Raw genomic sequence first — 15,884 nt, 5'->3', positions numbered from 1 at the left:
AGGGCGAGACACTCTCATCAAGTGCAATTCATCGCCCAGTACCAGAGATGGCATTGCACCTCGGGCTTGGTCCTACTTTAGACACCTGCTGGGTTGCCTGGGACTTGATTGCCTGTTGGGTTCCTTGGGAGCCACCAGAGGGCCCTGCAGGAAGAGGACCTCCCTGTTTTGTGCAGCTTCCATATGACCCGCAAGACTTCTACCAGGTCCAACATAAAAGGAGTCGTCTCACCTCACTTGAGGAGGAAGAGGATGACGGTCAATAATGTGGAAGGAGATGGATAAACATTTTTGGTTAAGGTTCAGTCATAAAATACTGGCCATGATGCTACCAGACTAATACAGCTTGAAGTCACTGTGGTAGACCGTGGAGCTTTAGGGACCTTCAAAACTCAACTTTGGAAGAGTTAGGCAGACACAGGTGACTTGACTGAAGTGTTTAAAATTCTGAAGGGAATTAGTCCAGTGGATCGAGACGGTGACTTTAAAATGAGTTCATCAAGGACATGGAGACACCGTTGGAAATTCACACAAACATTAGGAAGTTTTTGTTTACACAAAGAACGACAGACACTTGGAATAAGCGACCAAGTAGTGTGGTGGACAGTAAGGCGTTAGGGACTTTCAAAACTCGACTTTGGAAGAGTTAAGTGGATAAGACTGAAGAGCTTTGTTGGGCTGGATGGCCTGTTCTCGTCCAGATTGTTTTAATGTTCTTATCAACGTGGACCTCAGCATTGACGTCTGCATTGCAGTGTGGCCATCCGGTTGCATGCCGTCTGGTAAAAGCATTGCAAATATTTGTGATGCGCCATCTGTTGGACAGAAGAAAGATAGCAACTGGATGGACAATCAGACTGATACATAGACGTTTATCCATCCATCCATTAACCAACCTGCTATATCCTAACTACTGGGTCACGGGGGGTCTGCTGGAGCCAATCAAAGCCAACACAGGGCGCAAAGCAGGAAACAAACCCGGGGCAGGGCGCCAGCCCACCGCAGCATAGATGTTTATTAAGGTGGAAAATACAGAAACTTTGGTTTGACTTGGGACTGTATCTGTGGGATCTGAGGTGCCCCCATGTGGTCACACCCTGTAACATACAAGCCCTGCAGAAGACATTGGATTTGGCATTGGATTTGCCAGTTCCAACTGCCATGGAACTGCAAATTTCTTTTCTGTCTCCGATGTATCTTTAGGATTGCGATCACCAAGATTGTTATAAAGATTGGCAATTTGGTGAATCATACATCCAGCATATGTGTGGTGGCTCAGCATAATGTCTACATAAGCACATCCTGATGGCATCAGAAGTGTCACTCTGCGCTGCCTTACTCTGTTGTTCATCGTTTGTCTCCCCTTTCTCTGACTCAGTGATGGACACTTTCGAGGGCTTCCTATGCTGCTAAGTATCAGTGGCACTTCTTTTCCTAACTCTCATCTCTCTAAACGTAAAAATATCTAAATAATGAGCAACTGGACAGAAGTGCAGCTTTGACAATACCTTTTGTGTTTTTTGTCACCTTCATTCTCCTGCTCATTATCTGAACTCTCTCTTTCAACAATTTCACGATCTGATGACATCAGAAGTGTCACTTTGCACTGTGTCACTCTCTGTGACTTGTAACCTGCTATCAATGACAGGGGCTCTTTCAAGGGCTGCACTCCTCCGACTGTAACATCAGGTCAGGTCACTTGCAGAAATTCTCAGATAATTCTGCACTTATGAGGTGTACTGATAAGGGGGATGAGACAGAGGACAGAAGTCAGGGGGAGAACTATGAGAGCTGTCTGCAACTCAACATCAGCAAAACCAAGGAACTGCTTATTGAGTTTCGAAACACCAAAGAGCCCCCATGTCCCGTCACTATTCATGGAGCGGATGTAGAGGTGGTGCACTCCTACGAGTACTAGGTGTGGGTTGACAGGTTGGACTGGACTCGTAACACAGAGGAACTAAATAAGACAGGGCAGAGACGACTCTTTTTTCTATAGGCGACTGCGTTCCTTTAATGTGTGATGTGACATCCTGCACATCTTCTACAACTCTGTGATGGCCAGTGTTGTATGCTAGGCTGGTAGCATCACTTCAAGAGAGGTCCACCAAATCAACAAGAGAATTAAAAGGGCAGACTCAGTTACAGTGTGCAATCTGAACCTCCTGGAGGTTGTGGAGAAGGAGAGAATAAAGACAAAACTGAGCACCATTATGAACAATGTTGCACATCCTCTCTCAAACACACCAGTACTGAGGACTTTCTGAAACCAAATTATTCAGCTGAAGTATGTCAAGAAACCTGATGGGGGCTCCGCTCCTTTACACCAACAGAAATACTTTTGCATAATGCCTCACTGTGTAGATTTTGTCTGTAATAATAAGTGTTGCGCTATTCCTTTTTTTAATTCTTATAAAACTAAATTCATAAATGCCCACTGTGAAGAGATAAAGTCACACAATATGAACTGTTGGGGCTTCCACCCCGGTTTACTTGAACGTAAACAGAGTACAGTCTCTCCAACGCAAAATAAATGGTCACACCGGGCAAAGTATACAACAAAATAGGGGAACATTTATACAGAGGGACAGGAAATTGAATCAGGGATGCTGGGAGAACTGAGATGCAAGTTGGGATACCGACGTCATCATCTAGGGACTGGAGGGACGACAGGAACCCGGAAGTATGGCTTCTTTTTGTTTACCCCAGGCTTTCTTACGGCGGCGCGTTCTCGTTCTGGCTGATGAGATAAGAAGAGAAAGGTTAGTGCGCCGCCTCTGTCCCTCGGCATGGGTTGTCGCGATGTGGTCTGAGTCCTTAAACTGCTCCCCATGCGCTCGTGCGTGACACTACACAAAATGTAACAAGGCAGAAACGCAGCTGTAATGAACATATCGAGGAACGCTAAAATCCTGTTCACAAACACAGCACTGAAATGCTGTGCACCACAGAGTTGTGACTCTGAGGCTAAGGATCTGCTCTGGTATCCCAGTGGTTGCCGGTTCGAATTCACATTACTGCCAAAAGAGATGCCACTCTGCTGGGCCCTTGAGCAAGGCCCTTAACCTTCAATTGCTCCAGGGTGCTGTACAATGGCTGACCCTGTGCTCTGACCCCAAGGGGTATGTGAAAAACCACGTCATTTCCTTCATGATTAATAAAGTATAATAAAATAAATAAATGATGCAGGTAAACAAACTAACACTTTACCGCATTCAGGGTCTTTAGCGACCCTATGCATTTAAGGAAAATAAATGATCATATTAAAATAATTGCAAACTATGTTGACATATTTTGGGTAGTACATTGTTACAGATGAAATGAATGAGGCAATACAGGTGAGCTGCGTCCACACTGTGTCATATGTCCTATGACCCTGTGAGAGCTGGAAATATGACATCTGGGATGGCTAATGTCCCAAGGTACATATACAAGGGTTAACATGAACTTACACTCTTTGGCTTAAAGTACAGTATGTGGACACTCTTGCCAATGACTGAGCTCAGCTGTTACATTTTTTAAAAGGTGCCACAAATCAAACTCCAAGCCATGCAACCTTCATTAACAACCTTTGCATCGTACTGAAGGGATCAGTGGCTTTAAACGCGGCACTTCCATAGGATGCCACCTTTGCCACAAGCCTGTATATGAAATTTCTACACTGCCAGATCTACTCCAATTACAGTAACTGCAAGTGCCACTGTTGGGAGTGAGTTCTTCTACTCTCACACCTGAATGAAATCTCTTTGATTAAAAGATATGACTCAAACTGATGAACAGATGAACTTATAAGGCTAGAGGTCCACATGCAGTGGATTCAGAAAACACTCAGACTCCATCATTGTTGTCATATTTTGTTGTGTTACTGCCTTATAATAAAACTGTAGATAGGACTTCAACCCAATCAAACACTCTGTGGTTTATCCACTACTTGATAGAAGTGCACAGGTGAGAAACGGTCCGCATCCGTAATTGTTCCCAGGAGCTGCTGATTGCCACGACTACCACGTCCTCTTCATAAATAGAAGCGCGAGTTGGCTAAAGGGAAAAAGAAGAGAACAGGAAAGAACGGCAGGTTGCAGGAGAAGGCAGGAAGCAGGAGGAGAAAGCTGGTGTGAGGGAGAGAGAGAGAGAGCGAGAGAGAGAGAGAGAGAGAGTATAGAGCGAGAGAGAGAAAGTGTAGAGTGAGAGAGAGAGAGAGAGAGAGGGAGAGAGAGAGAGAGAGTGTGAGAGAGAAAGAGAGAGCGAGAGTAAGAGAGAGCGAGACAGAGAGAGAGAGAGAGAGAGAGAGAGAGAATGCAGGCTCGTGCATATCTGAAAGTGGGCGAGCTGCTGAGCAGGGAGCCTGGGTGTGTGTTTCAATGTTTTTACATTTAGTTTACTATTACTATTACACTGTACATTCTATGGTATAATTAACTATTTTTGTGCTTAAAAATCTTTAAAGAAAATATATTTACATACAATCCTATGGGAGAAATTACTTCAGGTCATGACCAAATCGGGTTACGACCAGAGTTTTGGAACGAATTATGGTCGTGACCCGAGGTTCAACTGTAGATAGATAGATAGATAGATAGATAGATAGATAGATAGATAGATAGATAGATAGATAGATAGATAGAGAAGGTGCTTTATAATAGATAGATAGATAGATAGATAGATAGATAGATAGATAGATAGATAGATAGATAGATAGAGAAGGTGCTTTATAATAGATAGATAGATAGATAGATAGATAGATAGATAGATAGATAGATAGATACTTTATTAATCCCAAGGAGAAATTCACATACTCCAGCAGCAACATACTGAAGAGAACTGAAGAGTCACATTAACGGATGAGGTCAGGATATTTGATAAAGTCAGATAATAAGTCGCTCAGTGTAAACCCCATGTTTGCACGTCTTGTTGCCTGTGTGACGTCTGCCTGTTCTTCCTGTGTCTCCATTGTATTCTTCCAGGCCCTCTGGTGTTTCTTTCATACATAAGCTAGTTCTTGTATATTAAATGGCAACACTGAAGTGGCCTCAGCAGGAGTTCTTTTGGATGTTTGCTTGTGTGCCCCACGATGGATGCCTGCCTCTGCAAGTCTGAACTGGATTAAGCCGGTGTGAGAGCGTATGCATGTGTTTGCTTTATAAAGTCTTTTCTGATGATCCGTGCTGTCATATGCTAAGAATGGACTGATTGATGTGTGTATTTGAGCTCCGGCAGTAAATCAACATGATTTTCATTTGACAGGCTGGTCCTCCCCTTGGGCTCAGTAAACTCCCTTCATCATGACCTTTAACAGTTTATTTTCCTGACCATCATTTTTTTATTGTGTTTTGTTCTACTAAAGATGATCATGTGATGAAGGGCATCCATAAACTAGGAACATAAAGAATAGAGTCCCATTCATGAGATAAGGAAGTCCAGCAGGTTGAGACCAGGTAAACCAGTTATTCTGAGTGACATGACAACTCATCTAAAGTGAAATTGCCTGTGACGGCACAATGAACAGGGGACACTGTCATGGGGGGTTTGTCAGAAAATGTGCATTACAATTCTGCCTCAGCTTCTGCTTAAAACATCTTTGTTCGGAAATCCCAGGGTTTGTTTCATGCCTTGCGCCCTGTGTTGGCTGGGATTGGCTCTATCTATCTATCTATCTATCTATCTATCTATCTATCTATCTATCTATCTATCTATCTATCTATCTATCTATTATATAGTGCCTTTCACATCTATCTATCTGTATCTATCTATTATATAGTGCCCTTTCATCTATCTATCTATCTATCTATCTATCTATCTATCTATCTATTATATAGTGCCTTTCACATCTATCTATCTATCTATCTATCTATCTATCTATCTATCTATCTATCATTTATATAGTGCCTTTCACATCTATCTATCTATCTATCTATCTATCTATCTATCTATCTATCTATCTATCTATCATTTATATAGTGCCTTTCACATCTATCTATCTATCTATCTATCTATCCGTAAAGTTATCTATCTATCTATCTATCTATCTATCTATCTATTATATAGTCTATCTATCTATCTATCTATTGTCTTTTCGAAGGCAGGTGTATATAGTGCTTAACCAGATGGATGTGGATCTTAATATTACTATGCGGTTTAGGCTTGACGGTCACGATTACGTTATTTTTGTTACTTCTCGAGATGAAATGTTTAGCGTGTGGCAGTGGGGGCATTTAATTAAACAGTGCCCGAAAAGGGGAATCGAAAAGTGGCACATAAAGGGGGAGAAGATGAACAAGGTGTACAGCAGGCTGGACCCTCATCAGCCCTAGAAAGTGCAGCGCAGGGGTGTCCTCAGTGCCCGTGAGATCAGCCAGTGAGGGGGCTTCTGTTAGTGCGCTGGGGGAGAAGGGCGCGATGTTGATGAGACTGTGAACAGTGAGGAGGGGAGCAGTGGGGTTACAGGAGAACTACCTGCTGTTGTGGATGACAGTGTTTGGGGATCGATCGAAATGGAAGAAATTAAAGATCCTGAAAACAATGACGGTTTTAAACGACCGGCTCAAAAGCGCCATTACAGTACAGTAGAAGGAGGTTCTGAAAAGCGCAGTAACGTCGCGGCGGAATCGCCTGTTGCTCTGTGCCGCCTTTCCCGTCACTGAGAGCAGCTTTGCAGTTTTAGCAGCTGTGACGGAGGAAGACGCCGCGGTAGCTAGTGAAAGTGAGGAAGAGGAAGGCAGTATTTCTGATTCATCCACGGTGTCTGAAGCACAAGACCTAAAAGACAGGGGGGGTTACAGTGCCCAGAGTATAAAAAACTTTCTATTAGAGACTGCGCTGAAAAGGAGTCGATGAGTCCGAATTCTTTCCTGACATTGATCTCAGTTTAAGAAAATGTCCGTCTTCGTCCGCAATGTTCTCCTCACAAGAGCTGGTGAGATTAAAGAACATAAACTGAAGAGAAAGTCCAAAATGAATAAGAATTGTAGGATTCACCCCTTCTGAACTGGGGTCTTCTCGTGAATTGTTTTTTATATCATCTTTGATTATGGCCAGTATAAAATTGGGAGCTTAAATATCAATGGGGTAGAAATACTGGCAAGAGATGGGCTCTTTTTGAGTTTTTAAAACAGAAAAATCTGGATGTAACCTTCTTACAAGAAACTCACATTGATAAGGAAAACCAGTGGGAGTGGAGCCGGGACTGGATGGTGGGATATTTTATAGTAATGGGTCCAATGTCAGTGCCGGGTGGCTGTGCTGTTGACTAATCATCAATGCGGACATCTGTGGGGTGGATAACATACTGGAGGGGAGATTATTGAGAGTGAAGGCACAGATCCAGGGGAAGGTTTTTAACTTCATAAATGTCTACACCGAATGATGGAAATGAGAGAGTACAATTTTTAAGAAAGTTGAAGATCTTTTAGAGCAGTGCAGTTCGAAGAACTCTCACCATTAGATAGAAATAACGGGATTGAGCCTCATCCTCGCTCTGCCCAAGAACTGCTGAGAATACTGAGGGAATGGAGATGGTGGATGTATGGAGGAGGAAGAATGGGGAGAGCAGGCAATACACGTGGGGAGAGTAAGTGGTGGGGAGGTGTCACTGGCCAGACTGGACCGTTTTACACATTCAAACATCACCTTGGACTGTTCAAATCGAGCTCCATCACACCCACTGGGCTGTCAGATCACAGTTTACTAACCTGCAGTGTGCTGCTTACAGCCTACACACCTAAAAGTGCTTATTGGCACTTCAATTCTACTTTACTTCAAGATCAGAATTTCAAAGAAATATTCAGGTTTTTTTGGAACACATGGAAACTGAAAAAAAGGAGTTCATCAGCCTGCAACAATGGTGGGATTTAGGGAAGGTGCAGATTCGAGGGTTGTGTCAGCAATACACTAGAAATGTCACTAAATGTTTAAAATCTGAGATGGCTGAATTAGAAGCTGAGGTCACAGAAATCCAGAGGCTTCTCGATTTGGGCCCAACCACACAGCTTACAGAGAGCCTCAAAGATAAAAAGAGGGTCTGGCCCAGCTGTTGGACACCAGAGTTAAAGGGGCTCTGGTGAGATCAAGATTTCAGAGCCTAAATGAAATGGATGCACCAACAAAGTATTTTTTTAATCTTGAAAGAAAGAACTCGCAAAGTAAAGTTTTATATTGTTTGCGGGCAGCAGATGGGACAGAGAAACAGCAGCCAGTGGAGATCAGGGAGATTGTGAGGGACTTCTATAAGACTTTGTATGCTGCAGAGACGGCTCAAGATGACAAGGACTGCCATCAGTTGTTACAGAATCTTCCTCAGCTTCCTAAAGGAGATGTCACAAACCTGGAAGCAGCTATAACTTTATCAGAACTTTCTGATGCTTTGAGGGGGCTTAATGTGGGCAAGGTTCCGGGTATTGATGGGATCCCAGTTGAATTTTATAAAGAATTTTGGGATCTCATTGGTCCAGACTTACTAGAAGTGTTCACACAGAGCATCAGGACGGGTGTCTTACCCCAGAGCTGTCGGAGAGCAGTGATAACCCTCCTTCCTAAGAAGGGAGATTTGAGTGAAATTCGAAACTGGCGGCCGGTGTCACTGCTGTGCGCAGACTATAAGGTATTTTCTAAAGCGCTGGCCAACAGACTCCGGACTGTCCTGACTAAAGTGGTGCATCCAGATCAGAGCTACTGTGTCCCTGACAGAACCATTTTTAATAATATATTTTTAATTCGGGATATTTTGGCTTCCTCAGAGCTTCTTAATTTTAAAGTTGGCTTACTCTCCTTAGATCAAGAGAAAGCATTTGATCGGGTCAGTCATTCCTACTTATGGGGTGTGATGAGGGCTTTTGGTTTTGGGGAGAAATTTATTAAAAATATTCAGTTACTCTATAGTGACATTTCTAGTGTAGTGAAAGTCAATGGTGGCTTGTGCGCGCCTTTCACAGTTCAAAGAGGAGTTCGTCAGGGCTGCTCACTTTCTGGAATGCTGTACGCACTGGCATTGGAGCCATTTTTAAAGGAGTTGCAAGAGTGCTGAGTGGATTGTCTATCCCAGAATATACAGTGGAGCCATTTAAAGTTACGGCTTATGCGGATGACATTGTGGTTCTCATCAAGAATCAGGAGGATGTGGATAAGCTGACAGCTTGTCAAAGGACTTATGAGAAAATGTCATGGCAAAAATAAACTGGGCCAAAAGCAGTGCTCTGCTAGTGGGAGACTGGGCCGGAATGAGTCCACCCCAGCTTGAGGGGCGTCTGCAGTGGAGCACTGGAGGATTATTGTACCTGGGAGTCTACCTTGGCAATGGACACTTTGTAAGTAAGAACTGGGAGGGATTACTACAAAAGGTTCAAGATCGACTGGCAAAATGGCGCTGGATCCTCCCCAGATGTCCTATAGGGGCAGGATGCTGGTTGTTAATAACTTGGTGACCTCCAGCCTGTGGCACAAGTGCATCTGTTTGGAGCCCCCATCACAGCTGATCAAGCAGGTACAGGAGGCTATTGTGAACTTCTTTTGGGACGGTATGCACTGGCTGAGACGGAGTGTGCTGTACTTACCACTGGAGGAAGGCGGTCAAGGACTTATGGATGTTGGGAGTCGAGTGGCTGCTTTCCGTCTACAGACAATACAAAAACTGTTATATTCACAGGAGCAGCACCCATGGACTTTTTTAGCTCGGTTCTTTCTTGACCAGGTTGGACAGATGAGACTGGGGAAGAACATAGTGCTGTGTGAAGTGGACAAGATCAATACCTCACAGTTACCGGCCTTTTATAAAAGTTTATTAAGTGCTTGGTCTCTACTGAGGGTCACAAGGGATTTTGAAAGTACTTCTTTGTTTTGGGTACTGGAGGAACCGCTGCTGTTTAACCATCATGTCAGCTGCTCTTGGAATTACAACATTTTGCTCGTAATTTTGCACAGTGCCATATTACTAAACTTCGTCACTTAATTGATTGGGACAGATTTGGTTGGAAGGACACAACAACAATAGCAGAGGAGACAGGAGTGCACTCTCTGCGATTATTAGGAAAATTCTTGAATAGACTGAGAACATCATTGATCAGGAACTATTGTACACAAATAGAAGACCTGTTTGTTACAAAGATTTGCCCTTCCAGTGACTGTGATTTTCCTGCACTTGTGGTGTCCCCGGCATGTGAGTGGACTGACAGTAAAACTAATGGCTCACTGTCCATAAGTAACCTGCTGGACTTACCACTGCAGTGTGTGACAGGAAAACAACTCTACAGAATGTGTGTGACTGTCAACCATCAAACTCAGCTGAAGACGCATCCTGATACACCATGGAGAGAGAAACTCACTGTTCTAGAGGGAGCAAAGCCGGCCTGGAGGTCGCTGTACAGGCCACCATTGGCTCATCGGGTGGGAGATCTGCAGTGGAGGCTGTTGCATGGCATTTTAGCGGTGAACTCCTTTTTAGCAATAATTAGTCCTGGGGTTACTGATACTTGTCCTTTTTGTGATGAAAGAGAAACTGTGTTTCATTGTTTTATGTTTTGTATGAGGCTTCAGCCTCTTTTTACTGTCATCAGAAATCTGACCGTTAGATTGGGTTTTGTTTATAACGAGGTGGGCTTCTTATTTGGGTGGAAGGCAACAAAACGAACAGCGAATAACGTGAACCTGGTGAACTTCATCATAGGTCAAGCAAAACTAACAATATGGAGAACCCGCAAAAATAAGATCAGTGGGGCTGGGCTTCAGGATACCATTGGGTTCTTCAAACAGTTATGTAAAAGTAGAATCTTAGTTGATTTTAATTTTTATAAATGTACAAAGAATTTGGAAAGGTTTAGAGATATATGGTGTGTAAATAGTGTGCTATGTGAATGTGAAGACGAGTTACACTTGATGGTATAATATCTCCACACATATACTTAATTAGAGTGTGGTAGGACAGCTTGGTTTGGAAATGTTTTCTTCATTTGTTATATTGAATAAGATTATTTTTATTTTTTCTGTATTTATGTGTTTTTTTTGTCTGTTGGGTGGTGTTATATACTGTTTTTTTAACAATTATATCAATATGTTTTTAAAATAAAAATTATCTATCTATCTATCTATCTAGCACTTTGAGCTACTTTTTGTATGAAAATGTGCTATATAAATAAATGTTGTTGTTGTTATCTATCTTTAATAAACGACCCTTTGTATTTTGTTACTTTTAATGTTTTTCTTTAAGTTATTTACAATCATCTTTTCATTCTATCAAATGTTTCTAGTCCCCCATGCATCTCTCCTAACACAGTATTTGCAACTCCAACACAGTCCGTCTGCCCCCTTATTCAGAAGGTCCCGCCTTCCAGCTGAAGACCACCTCTACCAGTTGCTCCCGTCGGCTCTCTGTGTGTGATTTTTCACACGGCCTTGTGGATCGGAGTGCATTTCACATGGGACGGTAAAGCCCAGGGGTTACGCGTATCGGTAATTAAGGGCTTATAAATCAGTTTGATGAGTCAGGCGAGAAGGAGTGCGAGGAGGGAAGTCGTGTTCACACCGCTGAGCTCTGATTTATTATGTGAACTTTGAAGAGAAGAGGGAAGTTGTAAATGTGACCAGCAGCGGCCTTTTTTAAACAGGCGTGAGGAAGTCCTGCCCTGGGAAGGCCGCCGCGTTTCTCCTCACGTGTTTTCCTCTTTTCTGTCAGCACACTGCTGAACGCTCGTGTCCCATTTCTGATGCAGAGAGAGACTGAGGCCCCCTGTTCTGTGTGTTTCTGTTTATTGTCTGTTGCATCCTCATGGCACCAACATCCTGCCCAATCTTATTATTTTATTAGTAGGGTGTATCATGTTAGCCATTATGGATGTAGTGAGAAGTCAAGCAGAAAGACCCCTTTCATTGGCTAACTGAACCGATTACAATATGCAAACTTTTGAGGCAACTATCCATCGATCCATCCATTTTTCAACCCGCTGAATCCGAACACAGGGTCACGGGGGTCTGCTGGAGCCAAACCCAGCCAACACAGGGCACAAGGCAGGAACCAATCCCGGGCAGGGTGCCAACCCACTACAGGATACACACAAACACACCCAGCACACACTGGGGCCAATTGCCAATCTACCTAACCTGCATGTCTTTGGACTGTGGGAGGAAACCCACGCAGACACCGGGAGAACATGCAAACGCCACGCAGGGAGGACCCGGGAAGCGAACCCGGGTCTCCTAACTGCGAGGCAGCAGCGCTACCGCTATGCCACCGTGCCGCCCCTTGAGGCAACTAAGACCCCTAATATTACATCTTCCCTGAAGAAGGGGCCCGAGTTGCCTATTAAGCTTGTATATTATAATCTTTAAAGTTAGCCAATAAAATGGGCCATTGTGCTCGACTTCTCATTAAAGCACCTTAAATAGCAGGCACTCACGTAAGGCGCTTCATAGAGCGTCCCCGGCTACTGAATTCATTTTGAGACACTCAGTGAAGCTTAAATGAAGTGGCGTGTGGCACAGCATCAGTTTACACATACTGTATGACGCCCCCTCAGACACAAACCAACCAAGTGTGACCACCAGGGGGCGTCTCAGACATGACAGGTCAGCGCAGTGTGCTGTAAGTGCAGGATGACCCCGTGCTGCTGTGGCCTCAGTCCGTATTTACGGTAACGAGACTAACGTTTCATTTTGCTGCCTTGTGCCCCAGAGCCGTGGACAAACAGAGGACCGGGACTAAGACTAAGGACCCTGGTGGTGGGCTTCTTGGAGGTGGAGAATGGGAATCAGAGTCACGTACTAACTGAGACCACCTTATGAGCAGACTTAATGGACACAGTATGGTGAATAATATTACAAAAGGAATCCCTGAAGCCTCAAACAGACTGTTACAGAACAAGGAAAATGCACAAATATGCTTTTAAAACGGGATTATTATTTCTCAGGAATGGCAGCAGGCAGGTGGGAGGGCGGTAAAGACTTTGGGAGGACGGCCTGGTGGGTGTCAAGATGGGCAGCAAAGAAGATAAGAGAAACATCAGAGACAGACTGATATGGGGTCAAGTCATCTTCTCTGATGAATCCCCTTTCCGATTGTTTGGGGCATCCAGGAAAAGAGAATAGGTGAGCGGCGCTACCATCAGTCCTGTGTCAGGCCGACAGTAAAGCATCCTGAGACCCTTCTTCATGTCACGTGGCGTTGCTTCTCAGCCAAGGCAGTGCTGGGCTCACTCACAATTTGGCCTAAGAACACAGCCATGAGTTAAAATGAGACCAAAACCTCCTCCGAGAGCAACTTCTGCCAAGCATCCAACAACAGTCTGGTGACCAACAATGATGGAGCGCCGGGGCCAATAGGCAGAAGTGAGGACTAAGTGGCTCAGGGAACAAAACATCGACATTTTGGGGTCCATTTGGTAAGCCAGCATGGTGGAAAGTTCAACCGGAATACAAACGGCCGCACACGAAAAACCAAAAATATTAGGTTAACTGAAATAGCATTTTGATGTTGATTCCCTCCACCATAACTTGCTTTGGTACAAACATTTTTTTTTACTTTGATTGAGATCTGAAACCAAATAATTCAAACTACAACACTAAACGACTAATCTTAAGTTGCTTGAAAGAGAAAATTTACGTTGAATGAACAACATCAATGTTATTCTTTTTTCAGTGTAGCATGGAGCAGGTGTTGAGCTGCATTACTCTACTAGGTATGGCCTGTTCTTATAGGAAATGAATCTTCATGAATAAAAGACATTTACCACATGGTCAGTGAAGGACAGACGGCCATGGATCACCACCCTAAGGGTTCATACCGACTTTGTGGATGTTAGCAGCAATGAGCCAAGCAGAACCGAGGTGTGGCTGCTGAATAGACGGATGAGCTGGCATAACAAGGAGGTTTGTCCTTCCCAAGCTGAGATGGAAATGGAGTTCTTTCATCCAGGTTGGAATACATTCAGAGACTCTAGCTGATGGAAGGAATGACAGGTGCCAGCTGTATGTCATTGGCACAGCACTGATAGGACAAACCAAAAGACTGGATGATGGGACCTACTGAGGAGGTACATATAGCGAAGAGGAGAGGACACAGCACAGAACCTTGGGGCTTCCTGGGTGAACCCTTGACAAGACACACAGAAGGATCTGCCCAAGAAGCCATCCAAGGGCAGTGCCTAGTGATGCCAAGGTCAGAGATGATGGCAAGGAGGATCATATGGTTGATTGTGTGAAAAAAAAAAGAGGAGTGACCTAGAAGAATGAGCACAGATGACATGTTGGTAGCTCTGGCCAGCCAATGAGAGTGAGCAGAGCCATCTCTTGATGCTTAACTGATTAGGATCAAGCAGTCTGTTCTGTAGAAGGAAGGGAGGAAGAAGGGAAGGAAGAGACACCACCAGCCTGAACTGTTCCTAATGCAGGCTGCCATGTGCCATTTACTCAGGAATTGCTTCCATCTAGAAACTCTACCTCGAACCCTTGACTAGTGGAGAGCTGCTGAGATGGTCACCCTTCCAACAGGTCCTCTCATCTCAGCCGTGGACTTCTCAAGCTCTGTTGGAGGTGACCAATGGGTTCTTGGTCACCTACCTGACCAGGGCCCTTCTTTCCCAGTGACAGGATGGCCAACTCTTGAAAGAGTTCTGGTTGTTCCAAACATTTCCCATTTCACAATTATTAAGGCCACTGTGCTCTGTAGACTGCACAGAGCTTTAGAAATGGTTTTATCTTCTCACCCTGATCTATGACTCACCACAATCTGATCAAGAACATCTATAGATAACTCCTTGGAATTCAAACTATTTATAGACCATAACTCTGCATTTAACACAATAAACCCCTCTAAGCTCACAGGTGACTGACCATTTTTGTTATGCACCTGGATTTTGAACTTCTTGACAGGCATACCCGAGTTGGTTTGAGTGGGTGACCACACTTCATCATCTCTCAATCTCAACATGGGGGCTCCACAGGGCTGTGTGCTGAGTCCACCGCCGTACTCCCTCTTCACGTAGGACTGCACAGCTTTACATGACTCTTAACATCAGTGTCAAGTTTTCTGATGACACACCTAAGGCAGGCCTGGTATCTAACAACAATGAGCAGGATTACCTGGATGAAGTGGAGAGTCTGTCACACTGGTGCCATGACAACAGTCTACTGAATGACAGCAAGACAAAGGAGATGGCTGTGGACTTTGGGAGGAAACCTCAGAGGCACCACCACCCCTTCATTATGAACAGCCCTTAAGTGTTGAGGTTGGAGAGAGTCAGATACCTCGTGTCCACATCATGGAGGGCATTACCTTGGTGACGAAGGCATGGCAACGTCTGTACCACCTCAGGTGCCTCAGGAACTTCACTCTGCCCTCCTAGATACCAAAGAACTCTCTATACATCTACCATTGAAAGTATTCTGACAGGAAGTATCACCTCCTGGTTTGGGGAACAACACACAGCAGGACCACAAGGTGGTGTGGTCAGCAGAACTCATCACTGGGTCTGTACTCTCAAACTTTGATGACATCTACACCAAGCACTGATTAACCAGGACAAGGTAAATTATCAATCATACCAGCCATCCCAACAACAACCCCTTCTCTGTGCTACAGTCAGGTAAAACGCCATCGCTGGGAGACAGAGGAGGAGCTTCTGTCCACAGTCCATATACATCTTATATATAAACGTTCCCAGCCTGGAAGTGAGAGGTGGAGTTGGGGTGGCAAGGGATCCACATCCAAGGAAACAAACTCGCTTAGCCGCTGATACACAACCAACGCCAGCATGTTGGCAAAACAACATGGACAGGTCTGGCAAGCTCTGTTGGGCTGAATGGCCTGCTCTCGTCCAGACTGCTCTAATGTTCTGATGTCCGTGTGCTCCACACTTTGATCTCAAGGTCTTCATACTTGGCGATCTTCTTGGCTCAGGATGTTG

Source organism: Polypterus senegalus, chromosome 5 (assembly GCF_016835505.1).
Source record: "Polypterus senegalus isolate Bchr_013 chromosome 5, ASM1683550v1, whole genome shotgun sequence".
Classification (NCBI taxonomy): Eukaryota; Metazoa; Chordata; class Cladistia; order Polypteriformes; family Polypteridae; genus Polypterus; species Polypterus senegalus.
Note: the sequence above shows the minus strand (reverse complement) of the source record.